We start from the raw sequence: 23469 nt of genomic DNA on the forward strand, positions 1-23469 counted from the left end.
CAACGTCATTTGCACAGAGCATGCAAGGTGATGACACCAAGATGTGAAAACAGGCAGGCTCCAGACTCCAAGCTTCTTTTTAATTTATTTTTTCTTTTCTTTTTCTTTTTTTTGACCGCACTGTGAGGCTTGCAGGATCTTAGTTCCCTGACCAGGGATTGAACCCGGGCCACCGTAGTGAAAACGCCAAGTCTTAACCACTGGACTGCCAGGGAATTCCCCAGACTCCAAGCTTCTAACCATTAGGTTTTACTACCTCCACATCGCCAAAGCTCCACGCTGCTGCTTCCCAGATTAGGGCCAACAGCTGGACACCTGCCCCAACAGACTCCGCTCAGCTCCCTTGGAATCCTTGGTGATAGAAACTCCTTTGGGGGCTTCAGTCTTCCTGTCTGTGCTATGGAAGACTAGGCTGGATTGAAGCCATTTCTCTTGGGTGGACAAGACCTCATACACCTAGAGTGTCCCAGCTTCCACCAAAGCATCCCTGAGGGGAGGAATCTGTGGAGTTCTAGGCCTGGGGTCCCCAGTCCTGGCTTCCCAGGGCTGTGGAAAGCTCTGGTTTGACAGTCAGACAGGCCTGAGTTTGAATTCTGAGTTCCTCCTGTTCCTAAGCTGTGTGGCCTTGGGCAAGTGAATGCACCTCTCTGAGCCTCAGCTTTCTCACCTGTAAGATGGGAATAATAATAGTACCTCCCTCTTAGGCCTACTGTGAAGATTTAATGAGCTGATACAGCATTTCCCTGGGAAGAAAATTTTTGGTGATGGTGGCCCTGCATTGAGAATCACTGAACTCTGTGGCGAGAAATCTACTTACTCCCTTTTCAGTTCTCAATAGTTCCAGGAGAGGGGCTCAGTTGGTGCTAATACATGTTTATGCCTCAACATTTAATCCCTTTGTTTGTTAAAAAGCCCTTCAGCAGTCAACAGTATCCAGCTAGACTGTCTTGATATTATTTACATGGTATTTATTTATTTCACTTTTTAAAATAAATTTATTTATTTATTTTTGGCTGTGTTGGGTCTTCATTGCTGCGCGCGGGCTTTAAGAATTAAAAATGGTTAACGTGGTACATTTCATGTTATGTATATTTCACCACATTTTTTTAAAGTAATTAATTTAGCTTTTTAAAGGGGGTGTCATTTGACAAAATATCTTACGTAAATAAGAGTTTCGGTGGGGGGTGGATATAGGAAAACCCCGAGGGTCCTCTGTAAATTCGAAACTTGGGAACTATTGAGGTTGTGTAGGCTGAGGCCTCGGCCCAGAGTTGGCACTGAATGAAAAGAGGCTATTAAACCATCGTCATCATGATCATCATCTACAACAGCGGTCCCCAACCTTCTTGGCACCAGGAACCAGTTTCGTGGAAGACAATTTTTCCATGGAAGGGGCCAGGGGGATGGTTCAGTCTTTAATGTGAGCGATGGGGAGCACGGTCTGGGGGTTGGGGATCCCTGATCTACACGGTGTAAAATGCTTCCACGTTCACACTCTTCCAGATACGCAGAGAGCCGCCTTCAAGATCCTCTGGAGGGATGAGAAAGACGTCACGTTTAGAGGTGACAGAAGTTTCCAGAGCCTGAATTAAAAGCTCGACCTGGCTCTCTACTCCCCTAGATCAGCAAAAAACCCACCTGTAGCCATAGCCCTGGCCCCAAACTCCTTCCCCAGGTGGACCAGGAGGGCAAACACACACCACTGGGACTTCCCCGGTGGCACAGTGGCTAAGACTCCGGGCTCCCAATGCAGGGGGCACGGGTTCAATCCCTGGTCAGGGAACTAGATCTCACATGACGCAAGGCAGCTAAAGATCCCATGTGCTGCAACTAAGACCCGGAACGGCCAAATAAAAAAATAAATATTAAAACACACACTCACACCGCCACCGCTGCCACCCCAGCCTCTCCCAGCCCAGCTGGAAGCAGACAGCCTCCTGTGTCCCTAGTCAAATCTGGGCGAGGACACAACCATCAGGATCTGGCTCTCCTGGATCTTGCTTAAGGGTTTAGCAGCCGGAAGCAAGGTGGTAACAGGTGCCCACGCCCACTGCAGCCTGGAGTTTGGGAAATCACCCTGTACTGCACACGCGCACAGGGGCAACAGGACGGTGAGACAGGTGTGTGGGTGCTGAGGGGGTGCTGCTCCCCCCTACCAGCGAGCAGGTACGAAGGGCCAGAGCTTGGGTGGAGGGGTGATGCGTCTCCATGGCCGCTGCAACAAATTAGCACAAACAGTGGCTTGAGACTACACGCATCTACTATCGTACGGTTCTGGAGATCAGGAGTTCGGAAGGCGTCCTATGGGGCAAACACCCAGGTGTGGGCAGGGCTGGCTCCTTCTGGAGGCTCCAGGGAAGAATCCACATCCAGGCTTTCTCTGGCTTCTAGGGGCTGCCTGCATTCCTTGGCTCAGGGCCCCTTCCTCCATCTTCAAAGTGCATCATCCGGGACTTCCCTGGTGGCGCAGTGGTTAAGAACCCACCTGCCAATGCAGGGGACACGGGTTCGAGCCCTGGTCCGGGAAGATGCCACATCCCCGGAGTAACTAAGCTTGTGCACCACAACTACTGAGCCTGCGCTCTAGAGCCCGCGAGCCACAATTACTGAGCCCGCGTGCCACAACTACTGAAGCCTGTGTGCCTAGAGCCCGTGCTCCGCAACAGAGAAGCCACCACAATGAGAAGCCCATGTGCAGCAACAAAGACCCATCACAGACAAAAAAAAAAAAAAAAAAGGAAAAAGAAAAGAAAACCAAAATGCGTCATCCCTTCTTTTGATGCCGTAATCTTACCCCTTTTCTCTGACCTGGAGCTTCTTATAAAGACCCTTGTGATGGGGACGTCCCCGGTGGTCCAGTGGCTAAGACTCCGTGCTCCCAATGCAGGGGGGCTGGCTTCGATCCCTGGTTAGGGAACTAGATCCTGCATGCTGCAATTAAGACCTGGTGCACCAGATAAATAAATAAATACATATTAAAATTAAAAAAAGACCCTTGGGATGACACTGGGTCCACGAGGACAACGCGAGACAATCTCCTCCTCTCAAGATCCTCAATTCAATGACACTTTGCCATGGAAGGTGACATATTCCCAAGTTTTGGTAACAAGGATGTGGACATTTGGAGGGAACCAATCATCTACTCACGGAAGAGGGTGAGCGGGCTGGGGGCTGGGGCTGAACTAAATTGAGGTTGAGATAGACACGAGGATGGAATTGGGGATAAGAATGGATACAGGGTTGGGAACTGGCCTGGGGATCAGGTTGGGGTGGAGGGTGGAGGCTGAGTTGGGATTGGAGATGAGACTAAAGACAGCATTGGGAATGGAAGGCGTTGGGGATGGAACTGGGGACGGGGACATGGACAGCGTTGGGGGTGAGGTGGAGAACAACACTGGGATGGGTTCGGGGATGAGGATGGACTTGACAGCACGGTGGGGGATGGGAATGGGGCCCTCACCTCATCGGAATTGAAGCAGTGGATGGGACTCTGTCCATGATGGACACGGGCATCTCACCCCAGATCCGTTCCCATGGGGCTTGAAAGGGTGGGAGGTAGATGCCAGTGGGGGTGGTGAGGAGGTTGACAAAGAACTGCCAAGAGAAAATGAAACTCGCTGATAACCTTACAGTCCAGAGATAACTGCTGTTAATACCGGGCTAGGGTTTTCGGCTGAAACAATCATTCGTATTATTATTATCATTATTTTTACAAAGATTTGGGTGCCGTTGTATGTCGTTCCCAATTTTTTCACTTAAAATGCCATTAACAGCCTTCCATATCTTGACGCCTTCTTCACTATAATTCTTTTACATTTTATTCCTACTCTTAACTATGGGAAAATAAACAGAACGTAACGCTTGCCATCTTAACCATTTTTAAGCGCACAGCTCAGTGGCATTAAGGACATTCACACTGTTGGACAACCATCCCCACCCTCCATCTCCAGGACTCTCTATCTTGTAGAAATGAAACTCTGTCCGCCTCCCCCAGCCCCTGGCCCCCACCACCCACTTCCTGTCTGCATGAACTGGGCCCCTCTAGGACCTCCTCTAAGCGGAATCATTTCGTGCTTGTCTTTCTTCTTGGTGTCTGGATTATTTCACTGAGCATCATGTTGTCATTAGAATTCATGTTAGCTGTTCCTCTTTACTTTCCAAGATGTGGCTACTAGAAAATTTTAAGTTGCACATGTAGGTCACGTAAGATTTCTACCGGGCAGTGCTGGGCTAATGTTTATTAGCAGTTCTAAGCACTGTGCTAAGCATTATCTCATTTCATTGTCTCAGATACCTCAGGAGCTCCAGGGCTGGAACCAAACCTGGGTCTCCAAAGTAACTGTTCTGGGACTTCCCTGGTGGCACAGTGGTTAAGACTCTGAGCTCCCAATGCAGGGGGCCCAGGTTCGATCCCTGGCCGGGGAACTAGATCCCACATGCATGCCACAACTAAGAGTTCGCATGCCACAACTAAGGAGCCCACGAGCCACAAGGAAGACCCAGCGCAACCAAATTAAAAAAAAAAAAAAGTAACTGTTCTTAGGGAATTCCCTGGTGGTCCAGTGATTAGGACTTGGTGTTTCCACTGCCAGGATCCAGGTTTGATCCCTGGTCAGGGAACTAAGATCCAGCAAGCTGCATGTCATGGAGAAAAAACAAAACAAAACAAAGTAACTGTTCTTAATCACCAAGGTCCCTGCCCCTCAAATGGGTGATGTGCCTTCCCACTTCACAGACGAGAGAACGGGGGCTCTCAAAGGTTCAAGTGACCTGCCCCAGAGTCACACCCAAGGAGAAGACAGTGTTCCCCAAAGTGTGGCACATGCACCCCTTTATGGCCTTAAAGAACATTGGATCCCATTATGAGACAGTTAGTATTTTTTTTTTGGGCCTCACCATGTGGCATGCGGGATCTTAGTTCCCTGACAAGGGATCAAACCCATGGCCCCTGAAATGGAAGCATGGAGTCTTAACCACCGGACCACCAGGGAAGTCCCAAGACAGTATCTTTTGATGTCTCTTTCTGGCTGATTCAGCCAATGAGAAAAGCTCAGTTGAATGCTAGTGTGTCTTCAGAGCCTCTCTAACAATTCTTGGTCTCCCCTTCTGGGTTAGAAATTTAATATCACCTTGTGGCTTCTCCATATTGATTTTTTAAAATAGCGTGTTTGACAGCCACTATGGAGAACAGTATGGAGGTTCCTGAAAAACTTAAAATAGAACCACCATATGATCCTGCAATCCACTCCTGGGCATATATCTGGAGGAAACTCCAATTCGAAAAGATGCATGCACCCCAATGTTCATTGCAGCACTATTTATAATAGCCAGGATATGGAATCAACCTAAATGTCCACCAACAGAGGAATGGATAAAGAAGATGTGGTATATAGATATACAATGGAATATTACTCAGCCATAAAAAAGAATGAGGGACTTCCCTGGTGGTCCAGTGGTAAAGAATCTACCTTCCAATGCAGGGGACATGGATTCAATCCCTGGTCGGGGAACTAAGATCCCACGTGCCACGTGGCAACTAAGCCCACATGCCACAACTACTGAGCTTGTGCGTCTCAACTAGAGAGCCCTAGTGCCGCAAACTATTGAGCCCGTGCACTCTGGAGCCCATGCACCACAACTAGAGAAGAGAAAACCTGCATGCCACAACTAGAGAGAAGCCCGAATGCCACAACAAAGAGCCCGTGTGCCACAACGAAAAGATCCCATGTGCCTCAATGAAGATCCCGTGTGCTTGCAACTAAGACCAGATACAACCTAAATAAATAAATAAAATAATTTTTTAAAGTATGAAATAATGCCATTTACAGCAACAGGGATGGACCTAGAGATTATCACAAGTGAAGTAAGCCAGACAAAGACAAATACTATATGATATTGCTTATATGTGGAATCTAGAAAACATACTTACGGTTACCAAAGGGGAAAGGGGAGAGGGATAAACTAGGAGTTTAGGATTAACAGATACACACTACTATATATAAAATACTTAAACAACAAGACCTACTGTATAGCACAGGGAACTATACTCAATATTTTGTAATAACCTATAAGGGAAAAAATATACATATATATACATATATCTGAATCACTGTGCTGTACATCTGAAACTAACACAACATTTTATTATTTTTTAAAATAAATTTATTTATTTTTGGCTGCGTTGGGTCTTCGCTGCACGCGGACTTTCTCTAGTTGCGGCGAGAGGGGGCTACTCTTCGTTGCGGTGCACGGGCTTCTCATTGTGGTGGCTTCCCTTGTTGCACAGCACGGGCTCTAGGCGCTAGGGCTTCAGTAGTTGTGGCACACGGGCTCAGTAGTTGTGGCTCGCGGGCTCTAGTGCGCAGGCTCAGTATGTGTGGCGCATTGGCTTAGTTGCTCCACGGCACCTGGGATCTTCCCGGACCAGGACTCGAACCTGTGTCCCCTGCATTGGCAGGTGGATTCTTAATCACTGCACCACCAGGGAAGTCCCAAGCATTTATTTTTGTTCTGTTTTGTTTTGGGGTTCTTCATTTAATAATTAGGTTTTTAAAATATATATATGTGGCACATACAAAGCTTGACCAAGAGCTCACAATCATGAAAATTGAAATCAGTGCAATTTAAATTTCTAAGATATATTTTAACAGCACAGTTTTTTAAAAAAGCAAAGCAACTTACTATCAAAAATTTAAAAATAATAAGAAAATATGAGGACCCTAACTACCCAGATATATCCTCAGTATTATTAGCATTTTGGCCTTTAACTTCCCTTTCTTGAGATGTGTGTGTGTGTGTGTGTGTGTGTGTGTGTGTGTGTGTGCGTGCATATACACTAGTATAAGCTTTTAGAGTTGCTTTCTACTTGCTTACTTTTCTAGCTTTCCATTTAGGGGAGCAATGTAAAATTGCCTCCTGAAATAAATGTATGTAATTACCTTTTTGAAAAGTGAGTTCATTTAAAGATGATGTTTAAATAAATCATGGTTACAGGCGCAGAGGGGCAAAAATTTAAAGTCTGAAAATGCCCAAGGCCATGAAGGACATGGCTGGGCAATTGGTGAACTTTGAATACGGACTGTTGATTAGATAATACTATTATATCTGTAGAAATTTTCTGAATTTGATAAATGAATCGGTATGTAAGAGAGTGGCCTAGTTCTTAAGAGATACATGCTTAAATATTTAGGGGTGAAGGGACGTGATGCTCACAAGCTGCTTTGAAATAGTTCTTCAAAAATAGAGAGGGGGGAGGGGAAAATGGCAAAATGTTAGTGATTGGTAAATTTGGGTGAAAGTCACTCTGCAGTTCATTGAACACTTCTTGCAACTTTTCTGTTGCAACAGAAATGTTTCAAGATAGAAAGTTGTTTTTTTTTAAGTTGGCAAATTAAGGGAATTCCCTGGTGGTTCAGTGGTTAGGACTCCATGTTCTCACTGCCCAGGGCCTGGGTTCAATCCCTGGTCGGGGAACTAAGATCCCGCAAACTGTGTGGCGTGGCCAGGAAAGAAAAAAAAATTAAAACTAAAGTTGGCAAATTAAAAGCATTGGTGAGAATGAGAAGCAAGGAAACCGCTCATCCCTCACTGAGAGAAATGTGAGGTGGGCAACCATTTCGGAAAACAATTTCACATGATCTAATATATTACTGGGCAGGGTCAGTCAATTGCTGGAATAAGAAAATACAGCAGATCTCGGTATCCTAAGAGTGAAAGTTTATTTCTTACATAAGCTAAGTCCACTGAATGTGTGCTTCTACCCTGGAAGGCAGTCTGTCAAGTGGTCCAGGCTCCTTCCGTCTGTGATGCCTCCATTCCCAACATGTGGCTTCCACCCGCCCGGCATGAAGCTTTCAGAGCAGCCCTAGCAGGAAAGGACAGCATGAGGAAGACACACTGCATCCTTAACCATCTCAGTCCTGAAAGACACACCTCACTTTGGCGTACTTTCTATTGGTCAAAACAAGTCATAGGACCTCAACTAGCTGCAAGGGAGGCTGGAAAATGTAGTCTCTGGCAAGGCAGCTGCTCCCCAGGAACAACCTTGGCCCGTGGAAAGGGAGCTTGACTCTTTGTGACAGGTCCAGTAAAGCTGAAAATGAACGGATCCTGCGATTGGGAACTCCCTTCCCAGATTTACGTCCCCCTGAGAAACTCTGACACGTGGATCCAGATTTCATGTACAAGATTATTCAGAGCAGCCCTGCTAGCCATAGCAAACCCCTGGAATATTCCTGAACTGTAGACTAGATGAATCAATGGTGGGTTAGTCATTCAATGGATGACACATAAAATAATGAGCAGCAGAGACATGCATTAATGAGAATGACTCCCAACAAGATCATGCTGGGCCAAAACAAAAACAAAAGAAAGAAATTAAACCATGTCATAAAACGGTATATCTGTTTATAGAATGATTAAAAGAAAATAAGGCTACACTCAACAAATAGTATTTAGGGCAGGGCTGCTACCCAGCAGGCACACCTCTGTATGAATGTACCAGTTGATAAAATATGGCAAAACTGGTTGGTAGGGAGCTGCTGCTCACAGCCTCCCTCACTCCAGCACGTTCCTGAGCACCCTGGCTTTGCCCCTGTGACCCTACGGACTTCTTCACGACCCAGCAGCTAAAGGGTTAAGACCTGGCCAATATTTTTAATATTGCCTTAGGTTTAGGGGGACATGCATATGCGATAAAATGCTTTTTAAAAAAAAAAAAAGCAAAGGAATGGTGAACACCAAATCCAGAGAAGTGGTCACCTCAGAGGGGGGAAGGGGGGGTTGCACCTTGTAAGAGTCGCACTGGGTTTTCACTGGGGTCAGTGTGTGTTGTGAACTGTTTCTGCTTCACCCACACCCTGAAGTGGCCTCAGAGTTTCAAAAACTCCATCACAATAGCCTTCTAACGTGGATTAACTCCATTACTCATTTGGAAACGGGTTGCCAGAAAAAATGCAGGATGCCCAATTAAATTTGAATTTCAGATAAACAGTGAATGATTTTTAGTATGAGTGTGTCCTCTATATTGCGTGGGATGGACTTACACTAAAACATGATTTCTTGTGTATCTGAAATTCACATCGAAATGGGCATTCTGCATTTTTCTTTGCTCAATCTGACAACTGACTTGCAAGTATCTCCTTAAGCAAACCTCTGTCCTGTTCCTACCTGGAGTGAGAAAGTTCTGTGACATGTATCTTTCAGTGCCTTCTCTTCCGAAATCCATTAACCCCCAATGGTTATTCTGAGATTAACCTTTTTTGCACACCTTCTGTTATTCATCTGCAGGGGAATGGTGACAAAACTGAGGAGACATATTGCCAGCTGGGATTTCTCCCAGATTTTAAGGTTCAAAAGATTCAGACTTGTAAATCTAGCCCCAAAGGCCAACGTTTCTCTTCAACATCAAAGCTGAGATCACTGTGGTCCACAGGGGGAGACTCTGCCTGTCCCTTCCCAGCCCCCTCTCAAAGGCCGGGTTATGGGTTAAACTGTGCCCCTCCCCCCAGAATGTAAGTTGGTTCAGCCACTATGGAGAACAGTATGGAGGTTCCTCAGAAAACTAAAAATAGAGCTACCATATGATCCAGCGATCCCACTCCTGGGCATATATCCAGACAAAACTCTAATTCAAAAAGATCCATGCACCCCAGTGTTCACGGCAGCACTATTTACAACAGCCAAGATGTGGACGCAACCTAAGTGTCCACAGAGAAGTGGATAGAGAAGTGGATAGAGGAGTGGATAGAGAAGATGTGAAATATATATCTATATATCTATATATAGATATATATCTCACAGAAATTATCACATGTCTATAAGCTAATGGCAATAATGGAGAAGAGAGGGGACGTCTGCTGTTATGAGAGAAAGCAGAGACTTGTTAGAGCGATGGCCTCGGGTGGAGTGGAATCCAGGGTGTAGGTGGAAAGTTGACCTTGGCTGGAAGCACGGACAGCTCCGTCACGACAACAAAGAAGGCAGCGCTGACAGCCCAGGTGAAGGGGCATGGGTAGGTGTTCCGGGATGCCGTGGAAGTTCTCTTCTGTGGCTTGGTTTTTGCAGAAGGTAGGAGGTGAGGTCCAGAGCTGAGAGTCAGGAGCAAGGGGGAGGCTTGAGGGGAGACGGAAGGTAGGACATCAACCTATGACAGAGTTGGCGAGTGAAGGGACTGGGGGATGTGGTAGGAGTGCTGAGCAGCGGGCTAGAGGTCTAGAGTCTCAAGGGAGACCAGTCGGCACGGCTGTGTGCGAGACTGCCCAGGTACAGGTGAGGAGGGGATGGAGTGTTGGTTTTAATTAAGTCCAGCCAGGTCAATGGGATGAAGGAAGAGATAGAGGAGGGAGTTGAGCGTATATGTCAAGGAGGGATTGTAATAACAGACCATGGCTCTAAACTGGGTGAGGGCACAGGGGAAGGCGGCAATGATCCATGGATGACAGGTTCTAGCAGAGCTAAAGGATTGTTTGAACAGGAACACCAAAAGGAGTGAGATGGAAAGAAAAGAAGTGTGGGTCAATGAGTGGAGTGTTTCAGAATACAGAAAGGGATGCAATTTCTGTATACGTCAAGGTCTAAAATAAGACCATGAGAGCTGGAGGCTGAGGCAGAGGGCAGGACGAGGTCATTGGGAGAGAAGAGTTAAAGGATTTGAAAGTCACACACCTGGAAGGCTCATCAAGCTCCATGGTTCTCCATGAAGGGCGAGTCTGCCTTCCGGGGGACACTGGATCACATCTAGAGACATTTTGGGTTGTCACACTTAGGGGTGGTGGGTTTTCTACTGGCGTTGTGTGGGTAGGGGTCAGGGGCGTTGTTCAACATCCCACAATGCACAGGGCAGACCCCACAAGCAAGAATGACGTGGATGTCAACACTGTTAATCTCCAAATGTCAATAGTGCCAATGTTGGGAAACCCTGGCCCACGTGGATCCTGAAATCACTAAGAATTATGCCCAGGGGAGTTTTCAAGAAAAGAACCAGGAGGGAAAATAGTAAAGGAGGGGGTGACCTGAGGGTTGACGGACAAAGCAGCAAGGACAGGTAGTAGAGAGAATTGTTTGACGGCCTGAGATTCGAAGCTGCAGAGTTTGAGGGGAGAGTTAGGAGCAATGATGGGGCAAAGACACCCACTTCATCACAAGAGGCACAAAAGTGCAAAGAGTTGGAGAAAACACAGCCACAACTTAAGAGCTTCCAGTCCTTGGGAAAGAGCCAGGCATCTGTTAGGGCGAGAAGGTAAAGACAGTGATCTCTGAAGATGTTGAGAATACAGGGAATTTTGCTTATGAAGGACCATGACTTCTGGCACAACAGAAGCATCTCAAGATTTGAGGAGGCCCATTTAAGAAATGAAAAGGCACGCCATTAACTGGAAGAAGGTATTTGGAATACATATATCTGACAGAGGGCTTATTGCCAGAACACATAAAGAACCCTTACAACTCAATAAGAAGAAGACAAGGGAATTCCCTGGGGGTCCAGTGGTTAGGACTCCACGCTTCCACTGCAGGGGGCACGGGTTTGATCCCTGGTCAGGGAACTAAGATCCCACAAGCCACCTGGCGCGGCCGAAAAAAAAAAAAAAAAAGACAAACAAAATGGCAAAGGGTTTGGAACAGATACTTTGCAAAAGAAGACACAGAGATGGCCACAAGGCACATGAAAAGATGCTCAAAAGCATTAGTCATTGGGGAAATGAACAGGAAAACCACCATGAGATATCACTACGCCACCTGCTGGAAGAACTAAGATTTTAAAACAGTAACTCGTCCATACAAAACGATATTGAGGACGTGGAGCAACTGGAACTCTCAGACGTTGCTGCTAGGCATGGAAAAGGGTGCAGCTGCTTTGGAAAATGATGTGGCAGTTTCTTCCCAAGTTAAATACACTTTCCATATGATCTAGCCATTCCACATTTGGTATTTACCCAAGAGAAGCAAAAATGTATGCTCATACAAAATCTTTTTTTTTTTTTTTTGGTAAAGTTTAGTTCTCTTTTCTTTTTCTTTTTTGGCCACGCCATGGCTTGTGGGATCTTAGTTCCCCGACCAGGGATTGAACCTGGGCCCTTGGCAGTGAGAGTGCAGAGTCCTAACCACTGGACTGCCAGGGAATTCCCTCTTTTCTTTTTTCCCCCCACACAGTCTTATACACTAATGTTCAGAACAGCTTTATTTGTAATAGCCCCAAACTGTAAACAACCCAGGTGTCCAGAACAGATCAACTCTGGTACATCCATATAATGGAATATTATTCAGCCATGAAGGGGAATGAATGAATCAATGAATATACACAAAGGCGCGAGTTAATCTCAAAAACATCATGCTGAATGAAAGAAGCCAGGCACAAAAGACTACATGCTACATGGTTCCATTTATATGAAATTCTAGTAAAGAGAAATCTAATCTAGAGGGACAGAAAATTGCATCAATGGTTGTTTGGGGATGAGGATGGGATGGGGGTTGACTGCAAAGGGACCCAGGGGATTCTTTTGGGGGTGATGGAAATATTCTCTGTATTGATTGGGGTAATGGTGACACCATGGATTTGTCAAAACCCATCAAACTGTACACTTAAAGTGGATACATTTTATTAAATGGATATTATACTTCAATAGAGTTGACTTCAAACCAACTTGGACAGGGAAGGGAGAACGTAAAAAATAGGGATGTACAGAGTTCTGGTCTTTGGGTGATGGAGTCGTGGCCTCATTGAGAAACTGGCAGAAATGGGTCAGGGGTCCGATGGGCTTAGCTGATGGTTCTACTGGCATTTTGAGGCAGTCAGCTGTGAATATCTAGGCCAGCTTACCAGGAGCATATGGAGAAGTGGGGCTCCTCTCCCCCCACTTAAAAACAGTGTTTTGCTTTCACTGTACTTTCTTGTTCAATTTCTGGTATGTCATTCCATTTTTCCATGTACGGCAGTCATTTAAATTTTCTATTTTAAAATAAATGTATTTAAATGTTTTAAATGAGGGGATTTAGAATAAAATTATTCATGATTGTATAGCTGGCACACATTTGAATGACTTAAGTTTAGAAACCCTCATGGTTTCCCACCATTTTTTTATTGTGTTCCTGTCATGAATACCGAATTTTAAAGGCTTGGTCTACCAGATGGACTGCATTTTTGAGCCTGTGTGTGTGTGTGTGTGTGTGTGTGCGTGCATGCGTGTGTGTGTGTGTGTGTGTGTGTATAGGGGGTAAAGGAACAGAGAGAGACTTTTATGATGTACCTAATCACTTGACCAGAAGAGGATTCTCCCCATTTGTCGGGTGAGGAGAATGCAGTTATGAAACGTTCAGATCCTCACCCAAGGCCCCAGGAAATAAGTAGTGGGGTAGAGATTGAACCCAGGACTCTCTCCCCTTACTCCACCACCCCTTAACTATTTGTTATTAATTAATTAATTAATTTTATTTTTGGCTGCGTTGGGTCTTCATTGCTGCGCGCAGGCTTTCTCTAGTTGCGGCGAGCGGGGGTTACTCTTCGTTGCGGTGCGTGGACTTCTCATTGCGGTGGCTTCTCTTGTTGCGGAGCACAGGCTCTAGGCACGCGGGCTCAGTAGTTGTGGCTTGCGGGCTCTAGAGTGCAGGCTCAGTAGTTGTGGTGCAAGGGCTTAGTTGCTCCCTGGCATGTGGGATCTTCCCAGACCAGGACTCGAACTCGAGTCCCCTCCATTGGCAGGAGGATTCTTAACCACTGCGCCACCAGGGAAGTCCTTCACCTCGATTTTTAAAAAAGCACAACATGCTCATGATATGACCCACAAATGAATAAAAAGAAGAAAATAAAAATTACCTGAACCCCTGCACTCACAGACTCTTAGCATCTAGTCTAGGGGTGTGTGGTCCCACCCACATACATTTGCAACAATGAGATTGTGGTGTCAGCATTGTCTTATTACCTGCTTGTTTTCCCCCTTACAAATTACATCAAGGGAATCAAATGGTGCTATCTTGGGATGTCCAGGATGTATTGACTGAGAAGGGACATGGAGGAACTTTCTAGATCTTGGACGGGGTGATGGTTACTCGGGTATACACCCATCTAAAAAAAAATTCACTGGGCTGTACAGTTAAGATGTTTGCACTTTACTGAGTGTATGTTTCACTCCAATAATTTAAAAAAATACACCATGGGACTCTTTCCATGTCAATAAAAATGAATGCACAACATCATTTTCATTGCCGACACCCCATTTAAATGCCCCTCCCCCTCACAATGGCTTCCCAAGGCAGCTGATGCTTCTAAAACTGATGGCTGGGAATTCCCTGGCGGTCCAGTGGTTAGGACTCTTCGCTCTCACTGCCGAGGGCCCAGGTTCGATCCCTGGTCGGGGAACTAAGATCCCGAAAGCCAGCCAAAAAAACAAAACAACACAAAAAATGGAGCTGGGGCTTCCCTGGTGGCGCAGTGGTTGAGAGTCCGCCTGCCGATGCAGGGGACACGGGTTCGTGCCCCAGTCCGGGAAGATCCCACATGCCGCGGAGCAGCTGGGCCCGTGAGCCATGGCCGCTGAGCCTGCGCATCCGGAGCCTGTGCTCCACAACGGGAGAGGCCACAACAGTGAGAGGCCCACGTACTGCAAAAAAAAAAAAAAAAAAAAGGAGCTGATGGCTGATCTCAACAGCTTGTGCACCTGCCAGATTCGTTCTTCTGCTTGATCCATTCTCTTCCTTGGACCTGTGACTGCCCCCACCCCCAGTCCTGGTTCCCTCTTCTCACTCCAACCTGGTCCTGGGGCAGGGTGGAGGAGAGGAGATCTCACCTTCTCCCATGCTCCCTGAGTGCCAGAATTACAGAACCATCAGCTTCCTGGAAATCTCCACTTGGATATCCACAGGCTGCCCTAACTCACCAGATCCTAACCCAGTGGTTCTCAACCGGGGATACTGGGCAATGCCTAGAGACCTTTATGTCAACATGATTGGGGGGATGCTACCGACACCTAGTGGAAGGAGGCCAGGCGCATGGGATGACCAGCCCCGACAGCAAAGAACTATTCAACCCCAAATGTCAGTAGTGCCAAGGTTGACAGACCCTGCCCTAAACTAACTCATCATCTTCCCCCAAACCTACATCCCCATCTCAGTAAAATGCACCTCCATGCATCCAATGGCCCCAGCCAGAAAGATCTGAAGCTTCCCTCCCCTCCTCCACCATATTCAATCCACTCCTGAATTAATTACGTAATAGTAGCTGCTACAACGAACAAATCCCAAAATGTTTAATGACTCCAATATGATAGAAGTTTGTTGCTCGGTCATCTAAAATACAAAATGTATGTCCCTGATTGGCAGGTGGCTCCCTCCCCAGGCTCCTTCTGCAGTTCTGCCATCTTTATCAGGCCACTGCATTCAGCTGCAAGAGCTGGTGGAAGGGGAAGAGAGGGGAGAAGTCATACCTGCTTCTAAAGCTCCTTGGCTTGGAAGGGTCATACATCATCTCCTTGCAGGGTCCACGGGTGAACTCATCACATGACTCTTCAGAGGCAAGGAATGCTGAGAAATGCAGTCCCAGGATGGAAAGGTGTGGCAACCACCCTTTGAGATGATCTCCAATGATGCCCACCTCTTGGTATTCACCCCTGGCATAGTCCCCGGCCTCACACTGAATTGTGGCTAGCCTGTGTAACCACTAGAATACTGTGGAAGTAACAATGTCTGACTCCCAAAGCTAGGTTGTTAAGATATTACAGCTTCCACTGTGCTCTTTTGGATCGATTGCTCTAGGGGGAAGCTGGCCACCATGTTGTGAGGACACTCAATTAACCAAGAGGTCTACATGGGGAAGAACTGAAGCCTCCTGACAGTAGCTAGCCATCCAACTTGTCTGGCATCCAAGTTGCTAGCCATGTGAGTGAGCCATCTTGGAAGTAAATCCTTCAACTAGTTGACACTTTATTTATTTAGTTAGTTTTGGTCGTGCCTCGAGGCATGTGGGATCTTAGTTCCCTGACCAGGGATTGAACCTGGACCACCGCGGTGATAGTGCCAAGTCTTAACCACTGGACTGCCAGGGAATTCCCAAGTTGAGCCTTTAGATATGACTACAGCCCTGGCTGATAGTTCGACCCCAACTTTAGGAAAGATCCCAAGTCAGAACACCTAGCTAAGCTGCCTGTAGGTTCCTGACTGACAGAAATTATGAGGTAATGTTTATTTTTAATGATAATGTTTAATGTATTGTTATTATTTTAAGTCACTAAATTATGGGGTAATATGTTACACAGCAATAGGTAACTGCTAAAGGAGAAGTATGACTTTTGGAGAATAATTGATCCCACAATCTGCAAGCCCTGTCTGTTCTCCCTAAACGTTTCACAAATCCATCCCCCTTCCCCTATAGATTGTACCTCCACCATATTTCTCTTTTGAATGGCTACACCTGCCCTGTCACTGATCTCCCTTTGTAGAAGATGTCTGTCATGTCTTTTTATTTTTTGTGGGTTTTTTTTTTCTTTTTTGGCTTTCCAACATCCAATTATTTCTTTTGGGAGGGGGGACTTCATTCCTTGTAGCAGTGTCCATCATGGTGGCTGTGACCTCCTAGCCAACTTGCCCCTAACGCTCAGCCTCTGGAAACTTCTGCCTATTTTTTTTCCAAGGTGGAGATTCCAGACTGACACAGATGCTGGGAAACCTCTGGTGTCTACAAGATTCCCCCGTTTTTTTTTTGGTCAGACACTTTGCACATATGATATCTTTTAATAAAAAAAAGCCAACCCAAGCAGAGAAGGTAAGAGAAAGGGGGGCTCAAAAGTGAGGGCTGCAAGCTAGAGAAGTACATGAACACCCACAGAGGCCTTTGTAGCAACTAGGCCATAATAATAACAACAGCTCGCCCTTAACAATTTAAAAGCGTTTTCACCTATAATTCTCACAGCACCTCTGGGAAGGGCATGATTACCCCAGTTTTGCTGTGAGAACTCTCCAAATACAGGTCCATTTCCACAGAGTCAGCCATGCTTCTCTGGTCCTGCTTTAAATATCTCCTAGTTTCCCACCTCTTTAAATTTACACGGCTCCAAGTGTTACTGCCTTGGTATCTGTGTAGTTTAGGACAGAAAAAAAGATGCCTCTGCTTCAGAGCATTAACTTGCAACGTTTCAGTATATTGGTCTTTGGTAGGATTGAAAGGGCCCTTGGAAGGATTTCCCCCTTTCCCTTGTAATCGACATTAGATTAGGATGGTGCTTCTCGTCATCATTTGCTATCCTGCGTGTTGTATTACCCGGGGATGCTGTCTGTACTCCTCACGTCCACTTCCTTAGCGGTTAGCTCCCCTTGTCAGCTGCCTTCTTTCTGGGGCACATTTGCCTCTTCTCCGAACAAGATTCCCTTTTTGCTTAAGACAATTTCTGTTGCTTTCAACCTACAACCCTGGCTGGTACGTCTGCCTCCGCCATTGCCTCACATAACCCACTGTCCACCCACTAGCCATTCCTTCACTGACTTAATAAATGTTTACTGAGTGCCTACTACGTGCCGAACACTGTTCTAGAAGCTGAAGTATAGCTGCGAAAAAAGTGGAGAAAGACCCTTGTGCAATGGAGCAGGACCTTCCCCCCACCCCATGTCCTCAGCCTGCCTTTTGTCTGTAGAAAAACTTTAGCCAAAGAATAAGCCTAATCAGAGAAGTGAGAAAAATGCAGAAGCAAAGGAAAACAGTCCAACAAGACCAAATAATAATAGTGTAGTCATTAAAGTCAAATAATAGTTCAGTCCTTCCTAAAGGAGGAACCTTTAGTTCCTTCTCAAGGGCTATAGATAATATTCTGAGCCATGTCCTTGGAGCTGTTTTGCAGATACTGAAACCACCAGGTGAAAGGAGTTAACTACCTGATGACCAGACTGTAGCCATGACATAAGCTGCCACGATTCTGAGAACTGGCCTCAAGGAAATGGGAACAAACCCACCGTGGAACTGAAGACGAACTGTACTCAAAACAATCCAGATGACACGGATCGGACCACCGCAGGACCAATTTCAAGATGACTGTGCTGTTTCTGCATGTAGCCCTCTCCTGCCTATACCCCCCTGAAACTCCCCTTTAAAAGCTCTTGCCCATTGATGGTCAGTGGGGAGTTGGCCTTTGGACATGAGTCTGCCCTCTCCCCCGGGATGCCAGCCTCCAAAACTTTCCTTTCCACCAACCTTGGCTTTCAAGTGCTGAGCAGCTGGACCCCACTTTAGGTCACACTTGCTCTGGTGAGCTTATGTTTTTATCAGGAGAGACAGACAGTAAACAAAATAAGCAGTCAATGGGAGTGCTTCTCAAAGTTCAGTGTGCCTGTGGATGGACTGGGGATCTTGTTCCAACGCAAGCTCTGAGTCAGTAGGTCTGGGTGGAGCCTAACAGTCTGTGTGTGTTTTGTTTTGTTTTTTTTGCGGTACGCGGGCCTCTCACTGTTGTGGCCTCTCCCGTTGCGGAGCGCAGGCTCAGCGGCCATGGCTTACGGGCCCAGCCGCTCCGCGGCATGCAGGATCCTCCCGGACCGGGGCACGAACCCGTGTCCCCTGCATCGGCAGGCGGACTCCCAACCACTGCGCCACCAGGGAAGCCCCAGTCTGTGTTATTAACAAGAGCCCAGGTGATACTGATGCTGCTGGTCGGTGAAGCACACTTTGAGTAGGGAAGGATGAGGCTCACAAGTTCTGTAAAGAAAAGTAAAGCAGGGAAAGGGGGTGCAGTGTGCTGGGAGATGATGGTGGGGCTTGTGGTCACAAATCAGGTGTCAGAAGGGGACAGTGAGTATGGACTCGATGGAGGTGACGGGGGTGCCGTGGAGGTGTCTGAGGGAAGGGCATTCCAGCCAGCAGGAACAGCCAGTGCAAAGGCCCTGAGGCTGATGTGTGCCTGACTGGTTAGAGGACTAGCAAGGAGGCCAGTGTAGCCACGGTGGAGTGAGCGAGGGGGACAGAGGTAAGAGGGGAGTCATGGGGCAGGAGGGGGCATCTATGATTGTGTAGAGAGTTGCAGACTATTCTTAGGACTACAAGTTGAGCCACAGGAGGGTTCTTAGAATGACATGAGCTCATTTAAGTTTTAAAAGGATTCCTCTGGTCCCTGGGGGGAGAACAGTTTGCAAGGGAACAGGAATGGAAGCTGAAAAAAATGGGGGGAGGAGGTGACTGCAGTTGTCCAGGTAGGAGATGATGGTAGCTTGGATCAGGGAAGCAGCATGGACTGGTGAGAGGGGGCTGGGTTCTGGGTAAACTTGGGACGTTGAACCAACTGGATTAGCCAACAGATCTGGGGAGAGAAATCAAGGATGACTCTGGGTTTTTTAGTATGAGTGTAAGACTGAAGGAACAATGCACAGGGGCAAGGAATAAGATTAGTAACCCATCTCAAACATTTTGAGGGGCCTGATTAGACCTCCCCGGTAGATGCAGGGAGGAAGGTCTGGGAGAGAGAGAGTTATCTGGGCAGGAGAGAGAAACACAGGACTGGTACGCAGGTATTTAGAGCCAGGAGACTAGATGAGATTACAGAGCAGATCGGATAGAGATAAAGAAGATCAAGCCCAGGGGCTCTCTTCAAAAGACAAATCTGATAAGGGAAAAGAATCTGAAAAAGAATATATATATATATATACACACACACACACAGACACACATATACACATAGAAAATATGTATAACTGAATCACTGTGCTGTACACCTGAAACTAACACAACATTGTAAATCAACTATACTTCAACTTTTTTAAATATATATAAAAAAAAGACAAATCTAGGAGTTCCCTGGCGGTCCAGTGGTTACGATTCAGTGCTTTCACTGTCGGAGCCCGGGTTCGATCCCTGGTCGAGGAACTAAGATCCCACAAGCCGCGCAACATGGCCAAAGAAATAAGACAAATCTGATGATCGGTAAGATTAAAAACAAATCACCACAAGAAGATACCCGCGAACAAAGGACTGATTCAATAAATTGAAGGTCTTCTTCATACAGATGGCTAACAAACACATGAAAGGATGCTCAACATCACTAATCATTAGAGAAATGTCAATCAGAACTGCAGTGAGGTATCTCACACTGATCAGAATGGCCATCATCAAAAAATCTACAAACAATAAATGCTGGAGAGGGTGTGGAGAAAAGGGAACTGTCATGCACTCTTGGTAGGACTGTAAATTGATACAGCCTCTATGGAAACAGTATGGAGTTTCCTTAAAAAACCAAAAATAGAACTATCATATATCCCAGCAATCCCACTACTGGGCATATATCCAGAGAAAACCATAATTCAAAAAGACACATGCCCCCCAATGTTCATAGCAGCACTATTTACAATAGCCAGGACATGGAAGCAACCTAAATGTCCATCAGCAGAGGAATGGATAAAGAAGATGTGGTACATATATATACAATGGAATATTACTCAGCCATAAAAAGGAACGAAATTGGGTCATTTGTAGAGACGTGGATGGACCTAGAGACTGCCATACAGAGTGAAGGCAGACAGAGAAAAACAAATACCGTATATTAACGCATATATGTGGAATCTAGAAAAATGGTATAGATGATCTTATTTGCAAAGCAGAAATAGAGACACAGACATAGAGAACAAATGTATGGATACCAAGGGTGGAAGGGGGAGGGTGGGAGGAATTGGGAGATTGGAATTGACACATATACACTGTTGATACTATGTAAAAAATAGATAACTAATGAGAACATACTGTATAGTACAGGGATCTCTACTTATGCTCTGTGGTGACCTAACTGGGAAGGAAATCCAAAAAAGAGGGGATATATATATATATGTATAGCTGATTCATTTTACTGTGCAGTAGAAACTAACACAACATTGTAAAGCAACTATACTCCAATAAAAATTAATTTTTAAAAATAAATAAATTAATTAATTAAGGGTCTTCTATAGAATGGAATGCTATGCAACCCAAAAAAAGTGGAGGGGTGAGGGGCAGCCTTCTTTCAATATTGGCTGGCATGCAACCTTGCCTGTTCTTTCCTCCCTTGCTCCATCCAGCTTCTTGGAATGGGAATTCAGTGCTAGCTGAAGCTGTACTTTGGACCTTGAAGACAGGAGGGGCCCAGCCCAGGGATGGCTGAGGTGTGAGCTGGAAGGAGGAGGTATCTGGAGACTTCATGGTCCACAACCCCCCTATCCACCCTGCATGCCAACCTCCAGACTGTCAGGGAGACTGAATGGTTGTCTGGGTACAGAATGGTTGTAAGCGTGTGGTTGTCTAGCCTCACGATCATGCGGCTGGCTGGAAGCTGTGGTTCCCTACTGTTGCTCAGCATCAAGAGACAGTATCGGGAGAACTCCCTGGTGGTCCAGTGGTTAGCTCCCGGCGCTTTCACTGTGGTGGCCCAGGTTCAATCCCTGGTCGGGGAACTAAGATCCCACAAGCCGTGTGGGGCTCGGCCAAAAAAAAAAGAGAGAGAGAGAGAGAGAGAGATAGTATCGGACCTACCTCTAGCCTGGGAAAAGAACAAAATTCAAAATTCGAAATGCTGAATGCATGTCACTTTCGTACCACTGTAAAGTCAAAAGCTTGTAAGTTGAACTATTGTAAATCAGGGACCATCTGTATTCAACAAATTACTTGAGATATTCAACACTTTATTATGAAATAGTCTGTGTTAGATGGTTTTGCCCAACTACAGGCTAATACAGGTGCTCTGAGCACATTTAAGGTAAGCTGGGCTAAGCTACGATGTTTGTAATGCATTTGGCAGGGGGGTGGGCTGTGTGGCATGTGGGATCTTAGTTCCCCGACCAGGGATTGAACCCGGGCCCCGGCAGTGAAAGCGCCGAGTCCTAACCACTGGACCGCCAGGGAGTTCCCCATAATGCACTTTCGACTTACCATGTTTTCAACCTACAATGGGTTTATCAGATGTAACACCATCATTAGCCAAGGAAGATCTGTTCTGCCATAAACAGCCCTGTGGCTAAATCTTACCTTTGATCCTTTCCTAAAAATGAGTCATTAGAAGTAGATTATGAGAATTTGAAATTTGGTGTCAACTTTGTTTCCAGAGAAGCTGTAGCAATGTCTCGGTGAGCCTTTGAATGGGAGAATCCATTTACCCACAGCCTCTTCAGCCCTCAGGGCTTCTGTTTCTTTTTTAAATTTTCAATTCCTATCAATTCAACAGGCCTGTTTTGCGTTCACCCCAGAAAAGGTAGCAGTGATCGGAGTTTCTCTCTGATCACGGAGTGATAACCAAATCCGGATTGGTTGATTTGCAGCCAAGAGTCAGAATCGATCCTTCCTCTCCCCCACCCCATTCATTCATTCACTGGGAATATTCAGAGCAAACAAAGTTTGGAGAAATCAGGCACTCATTAAATATTTGGGTGCCTACAACATGCCAGGTACTGTTCAAAGTTGCTTTTTTTTCATTTCAGGTCACCACCTACTTTAATTAATTAATTAATTATTTGGTTGTACCGGGTCTTAGTTGTGGCAGGTGGGCTCCTTAGTTGTGGCATGTGAACTCTTAGTTGCGGCATGCATGTGGGACCTAGTTCCCTGACCAGGGATCAAACCCGGGCCCCCTGCATTGGGAGCGCAGAGTCTTATCCACTGTGCCACCAGGGAAGTCCCCACCCACTTTAATTTAAATCAGTGATTTTCAACTGGAAGCAATTTTGCCCCGGGGGCGGGGGGGGAGGGCAGCGACTTGGCAATGTCGGAGACAGGTTTTGGTTGTTATGATGGGGACGGTGTTACTGGCATCTAATGGGTGGAGGCCAGGGGTGCTGCTCCACATCTTACGGTGCCCAGGACGGCCCCGCTCCAACAAAGAACCATGCAACCCAGAATGTCAATAGTCCCGAGGCGGAGAAACCCCAGTTTAAAAGAAATGGAATAGCAGAGGATAAAATAGAATATATCAGAAGGCGTTGCCCAAAGTACGGATAAGTATCATTTCATAAGGCTTCTCCAAGGAGGTGGCGTTTGAGTGGAGACTTTTGGGAATGAACAAGATTCAGGCAGAGGACACGAGCAGAGGTCAGGTGGCTGGACGGCAGAAAGCTGGCCAGCGTGGTCCCTGGAGCCAAGCGGGGAAGGGAGGGTGGAAGGAAAGGAGGGCAGAGGTCAGCAGGGGTGATGGGGAACCAAGGGGAGGGTTTTAGGTAAGGGAGGGATATGGTTTAATTAGCTTCTGGGGAGTTCTCTGGTGCTCTAGTGGTTAGGACTCCGCGCTTTCACTGCTGAGGGCCTGGGTTCAATCCCTGGGCAGGGAACTGAGCTCCTGCAAGCTGTGTGGCGAGGATCACTCAGGCTGCTGAATGAAACGACAGCAAGGCTGGGGCAGGGGTGGAGTTGCGACACTTACGAAGGCCTTATTGAGGGTAGTTACGAGGACGGTGGTGGCGGATACGAAATGTGTAATAGTTGAACTGTGCCTAGATAGAGCAGGTGAAACCACAGCAGTGAGGGCGGGGGTGTGGAGCAGTGTCAGTGCA

The sequence above is a fragment of the Orcinus orca genome, chromosome 3, assembly GCF_937001465.1.
Source record: "Orcinus orca chromosome 3, mOrcOrc1.1, whole genome shotgun sequence".
Classification (NCBI taxonomy): Eukaryota; Metazoa; Chordata; class Mammalia; order Artiodactyla; family Delphinidae; genus Orcinus; species Orcinus orca.